This window comes from Equus asinus, chromosome 23, assembly GCF_041296235.1.
Source record: "Equus asinus isolate D_3611 breed Donkey chromosome 23, EquAss-T2T_v2, whole genome shotgun sequence".
NCBI classification, from domain to species: Eukaryota; Metazoa; Chordata; class Mammalia; order Perissodactyla; family Equidae; genus Equus; species Equus asinus.
The window spans coordinates 11,868,129-11,874,915 of NC_091812.1; the positions used below are offsets into that span (position 1 = coordinate 11,868,129).

The 6,787-nt window shown below is 38.6% G+C and overlaps 1 pseudogene; it reads left to right on the top strand.

The window, feature by feature from the left end:
* The first annotated feature begins 646 nt into the window (after positions 1–646).
* Positions 647–2,117, top strand: LOC123289475 (olfactory receptor 4C46-like; annotated as a pseudogene).
* Positions 2,118–6,787: the final 4,670 nt, after the last annotated feature.

Consider the following 6,787-nt stretch of genomic DNA (forward strand, 5'->3'; position numbering starts at 1 on the left):
TAAGCTCACAGACACAGAAGAGGGTTTGGAAGCACAGGACATCAAAGTATCTAAGCAAAGTCACAAAGTTGGAGGGGACCAGCCCCATGGCCAAGTGGTTAAAATTCCACGCCTTCTACTTTGGAGGCCTGGGTTCTCAGGTTCAGATCCCAAGTGCGGAGGTATTCCATTCATTGCCCATGCTCTGGAGGCACCCCACATACATAATAGAGGAAGATCAGTACAGATGTTAGCTCAGGGCTAATTTTCCTCAAGGGAAAAAAAAAAATAGAGGAGAATTCACAACAGACGTTAGCTCAGGGCAAAACTTCCTCACACACAAAAAAGTCATAGAGTTGGAACCAGGAGAATCTAGATGTCAGATATATAGTATTTTCTCAGTAAACTACATGTCAAATATTTCCCTGTAGAGGTTTTATAAGCGACAGGTACTAGGTGTCTGAAGAGACTGAAAGCATCATGGAGGTAATGAGGAAGAATTGAAACAATTACTGGGGCAAAGAGTGCCAAGGACATGCTCCATGTTTACAGTGACTACTCCATTTTTGTACTATGAAATACAAACTACAACCCCTTGATGATTATTAGGTATTTTTTTTTATCCCTTTGTAGGTAATGTAGGCCTCAGGAAGGTGTTACCTCCTGAATGGATCACCTCACACCTCCCAACAATATGACGGAATTTATTCTCTTGGGACTCACACAGAATCCAGACTTGCAAAAATACACTTCATTGTCTTTTTGTTCATTTTTCTGTTTACGGTGCTGGCCCATTTGCTCGTTGTCATCACCATCTCCCTCAGCCTCACACTTTCATCTCCCATGTACTTCTATCTTACTAACTTGTCCTTTGTAGACGCCTCCTATCCCTCTGTCACCACTCCCAAGATGAACATCAACAAGCTGTGCCAGAGAAAAACCATTTTCCTCAGGGGCTGCCTGATTCAGCTCTTTGTAGAGCACTTTCTCTGAGGATCAGAGATCATCCTCCTCATTGTCGTGGTCTGTGATAGCCATGTGGCCATCTGCAGGCCTCTGTACCACATGAGCTCATGCAACAGGGGCTCTGCCACCTCCTGATGGTAGTGGTCTAGATCAGGGGGATTCTACACCCTACTGTGCAGATTCTTTTCATGCTCGACTTGCCCTTCTGTGGTCCCAATGTCATTGACCGCTTCATGTGCAATCTCTTCCCACTGCTGAAACTTGCCTGCGGGGACTCCTACATGCTCGGAATGGTGGTGGCAGCCAACAGTGGGGCCGTGTGCTTGCTTATTTTTTCCATGCTGCTCATCTCCTTCTTAGTCATCCTGACCTCCCTCAGGTCCTATGGCTCCAAAGGATGACACAAATACCTCCCACCTTGTGGCTCCCACTTCACTGTAGCTGTACTCTTTTTGTGCCTTGGATATTCACCTGCATGTGCCCTGTGGCCACCTACCCTGTGGTCAAGTTAGTGACTGTATTCTTTGCAATCCTCATTCCTGTATTAAATCCTGTCATTTACAGAATGAGAAACATGGAGGTAAAACATGACATAAGGGGAGACAAGTACCATATGATTACACTCGTTTGTGGAAGGTAATCAAACACATACATACCAAGAACAGATTAACGATTACTAGAGGAGTGGGGGATGAGGGAGGGTGAAAGGGGTAAAGGGGCACACATGTATGGTGATGTATAAAAACTAGACTATTGGTGGTGAATATGATGCAGCCAATAAAGTAAATGAAATATAATAATGTACACCTGTAATTTACATAATGTTATAAGCCTATATAACCCAAACAAAATAATTAAAAAAAACAGAGAAAGGCAAAGGGAGAATTGATGATAGAAGGAAAAAGCAATGTCACAACAGCAGCAGAAAGAGAACACGTGATGTGATGCTGGGCTATGAGCCAAGAATGCAGGTGGCCTTTAAAAGGTGGAAATGGTAAGGAAACGAATTCTTTCCCCAAGGCTTCAGAATAGTCAGCTCTGTCAATGTCTTGATTTTAGCCCCATAAGACTCACTTCTGATTTATGAAGAGAACTATAAGAGAATAAATTTGTATTGTTTTAAGGCAAAAAAACATGCCCCAAGGATTTTGTTGAAGATGAGAATAACTTAGGCTGTTCACACCGAGAAGGTGATGATGTATATAAATAGGGAGGATTATATCTGTCATGATATGTGCAAGAACATCAACAAATTTTAAAGATCATTGACAGAAAAAGAAGTCCCAGATACTAATGTTTATTGAGTAATTAATAATGGCCAAGCCCTCTGACATGTGCTTTAATGTACTTTACCATGGCACCAATGCTCACGTGCATAGGTTCAGGCGTTGTAACAGAAGAACAACCATAAACACATAGTGTGATGATCCTAGAGGATGCTTTCTCCAGGCTCGCTGCTCCTTTACTGAATGTTCATATGTATGTGACTGGGCTGGAATTGGCTTTTCCATAGAATCTTGATCTCAAAACTTCTTTTCTTTTTGCTTAGCCTTTGGTAAAGCAAAAAAGAGGACAGATGTTCTTTGATAGATGTATGGGGCAGGGACTGCTGGGGAGTGAAAGAATCACTGATGATTTTTTTTGACACTACGAATTTATCAAAAGCAAAAAGAGGGCCACACAAAAGGAAGAAGGATAATTTATAATGGATCTCTAATATTTTTCCTTGGCACAAAAATTAAGCCTGAAATTTTGAAATTACTCTTAATTTGGTCTTATTTTCTTAAATATCTTTATGGCTCACATATTTTCTTGAATATAAAAGATGTTTTGTTCCCCTTACCAAGACTTGAGAAGCCATTTGAAGCAACAAAGGTAAACATTCTTTTACTTAATCTGAGCAAAAAGGCATTTGGCCAGGATGTCATACATATATTTACATTAAATGAGCACTTTATTATCTATCAGGCATATTCACTTCGTTTAGGTGACATCCATGTAGTAAATTGGTAGTCCCATTATTACTATCCCCATTTTACAGAGTAGCAAATTGAAGTCGAGAGAGATTTACTAATTTTCTTCCCTCAAGTCACACATCCAAGAGTTTCAACTACAAAATTTGAACCCAAGTCTTCTAAATCTCAGTCCTACTTTCTTTCACATAAAGCACAGTTGTCTGTGGTATGTTGTTGTATATAGGAAAGGAACTTTTCTGCAGTCTTAATGATTCACTTTATCCTTCAAGAAAGATGGTGTTAAGTTTGCTGTAGCCTTATGACAAATGTAGCCATATCTTTAAGTGGTAATGCTGCTCTATGCATGTGGAACATATCAGGTCACTTTACATTAATATATAACATTTTATAAGTCAAAGCTTCTATAACTATAACACCCCAACTTGTGTTACTTCTCACAAATGTCCCTTTTTCAAATTCACTAGTCATACGGAGCTATGTAATTTGACTATACAGTGATGCCAGAGCATGGTATACCTGTTCTTTGGGGTGATTGTGTGTTCTAACTTATACCTGACTGTCTAAAGTTCATAAGGTATAGAACATTTTCTGACAAAGTCTGAGCCTAGAAGATAATATAAACAGGACTTAATCTATTAAAAATGATCAACTTTGCAATTGCTGATGAAAATTAAACATTTCAACACAACCTAGGTTAAATGACGTGGTTCATTTTTACTCTCAGGAGATGAATGTAAGCCAGGTGTAAGGATAGGAAAAAGTGTCATTTCTACTCTAAGACAAAAGAGATGACTTGAAGAGGGAAACTAAGGCCAATGTTTTGTCTTAGGGGGTGACCGTGAGTGCTCAGTGGAGGGGTGACAAGATTAACAAGACACAAATTATAAATTGTCAAGGCAAACCCGGAAGGTTAAGAACTGAAGGAGGAAATGTGAGGGAGTTTTATATTCGCAGTAGGTGGAATCTTGCTGGTTTGTGAACAATTTTAAGGAATGTTAAGATGTTTCTTTGCACTCATCATCAGGACTCTCTCATGAAAGCCAATTGCTGTCTGATTTTTTTCTGATACTTAAAACAACATATGAGGAAATGAGTATATTTAATCCAAAAATAATAAGATAAATAATATTTAGATCTATTGTATAAGGATACTTTGGTTTTTATGACATTTTCATTCAGTGAAAATATTAGGCATTAAGGGAGGGGAGTGAGCTAATGTTATTGAAGGCCAACTGTGAGGTATACATATTGATAGATCCTCTACAGGCTCTAACACTCTTAGTGTAGCAACAAGTTTTATTAGAAAGTAAAAGGCTTTACTTTCTTTATTAGAAAGGACTTTACTCCATTTTATACAAGAAGAAAATGAGACTTAATGAGGTTAAGCGACAATATCAAATCTTTTAGACTCTGCCTTGTCTACTCTTCTCACTTCGCAATACTCCTTGCTAGCATGATGTGAAAATATCAAAACACAGAACCGATGTTGGCCACATTGTACAGACCGCCCTTGAGGCATTCTTCCCTCATTTTGGGGGACCACTTTCTTCCCTTCATCTGTACCTTGACTTCTGCTTCCCAGGTTACTTGCACTCTCTTGATTCTTCTTATGCCAGAGAAAAGCCATCTGATGATCTCATTTCCACAGGTGTATTCCCTTTTATGTGTATCATGTAAAGTGTGATGCAATGAGCTAAAGAAATGAAATTCAAATGGGTGAATTTCAAAGAAAGCGACACATGAGTGAGAGAGATGTTTGGGGAAAGAATAAACAGCTCAGTCACTCAGGAGAGTGATACTCTGTTTTGGCAGGAGGGTAGCACCCTCAAGAGCTAAATATTTTATCTATAGGGCTTTTCCCATTGTTTTCCCATAGTGTCAATATTTATTACTTGAAAACTGGCTCTGTGGTCATTTAAGTTCAGGAAATTTTCACTGATTTCATTTATCCAAAAAATATTGTTCAATTCCTACAATGTGCTAGAGAGTTCTGGAAACTGGGAATACAATGTTGAATACTACAGACTAGGGTTGCATTTGTATGAAACTTAAATTCCAGTTGGGAATATGTGGATAATAAATAAGGTGACAAATGAAAAATGTAATTCTGTTACTAATAAGGATGATAAACACATTTTATCAAGGGGGTGAGGCAGAAGAGAAGAAGTGTGTAGTTGTTTGAAGTACAACTAGAATTTTAGTTAGGCCCAAGTTTATATAACTTCATTGTTTACCCTCCTTTCTTTTTATAAGTAAGTTACTCTAACACATGCATTTGCATTGGGGATGATATCTCTCCCTGGTAGGTAAAAACAGTTTCTTGAGAGATGAAAATATCACACTTTTAATATATAAATCACAGAAATACATTGAGTACATAAATAATGTATCTATGATGTTAAAAATTTAGGGTGGGTGATTACAGGAAAGAAATGTCTAAAAAAGAGGCTTAAGGGAGCAATAATGACAAAAAAAGATTGAAGAGCACTGCCTAGCCCATGGTTAGATAAGAAGATGGAGTAATGTCAGCACATTGGTAAAGACAATCCAAGCACAGATGTTGGAACATCACCTGTGAGGATCATCTCTGGGAAAATTGAGAGGCTTTTCTCTTCTTAGGAAACTTCCCAGGTATATGGTCAAATATGTTAACGAACCAGTTATAATCTCCAAAATACATTGCATATGTAGGATATTGATTTTTTTTATTGTTAAAGGTGGAAAAATAAATGAATACTATAGCCCCAAATGTCTCTGAATCGAAAACTTGTCATTTGAGAAAACGAACTGTTAAGGAATGAGAAAAAATTTTGTCCTTATTTTTTCTGGCTGAAGTACATTTTTTAATATTTAGTAATAGCAACTGTCCTTCAGTTAGATGTGACACAATTTTAATAATAGTCCCAAAAGGTGAAAGAGCTTGGGGCCGGCCCCGTGGCTGAGTGGTTAAGTTTGCGCGCTCCGCTTCCGAGGCCCAGGGTTTCACCACTTCAGATCCTGGTCAAGGACATGGCACTGCTCATGAGGCCCTGTGGAGGTGGTGTCCCACATGCCACAACTAGAAGGACCCACAACTAAAAGTGTACAACTATGTACTGGGGGGCTTTTGGGAGACAAAAGAAGGAAACAAAAAAGAACATTGGCAACAGTTGTTAGCTCAGGTGCCAATCTTTAGAAAAAAAAAAAAAGATGAGAGAGTCTCCGATTAGTTAATAGAAAAATTTGGACATGGTACTTGCTAGGTCACCAAGAATAAATCCTATTGACTTTTCTTCATTTATATTATCAGGGCAGATGGATCATTGTGTGGTCATTCTGTTATTGAAGGAGAGAGCTTAGTTGTGGAGCAAATAATTGAATGGTTAATACCATGATCTGGTTTTGTGTTTGTGGTGCATCACCTTGGCCAGGCTCCAGTGATGTTCTGTGCCTGGGAAAAGTGGATCATTGCAGGGATAGATGGGAATTCACTGGTATGGTGATTAGCTCCTCAGTCAGTAGAGACACAGCCTCAAAAGGATGCAGTTGGAATGATGCAAGTGATCAAAATGATGCACACTTTGAAATTCTGTCACTTGAAAATGGCACTCTGTCCTCTTTTGGCTCAGGTCTATTACCCAAAGGGAAATGCCTTATTATTTTTATTCTAAAATGTGAATTGGAAAATGTTTACAAATTAAGCTCCAAGTGCACCCAATGGCAGAAACAGTTCTGTGAATGATTTTGTAAACAGCTTAGTGGCTGTCTTTTTTAGCAACCTTCCTTATTTTGATGGCATTTAAATTCCTTTGCCAACCACAAGGGTTGTGTTCTATTTAAGTCCTTGAATACTTAGAGCATGTGTTTTAAATCTCTCCTTAAAATCA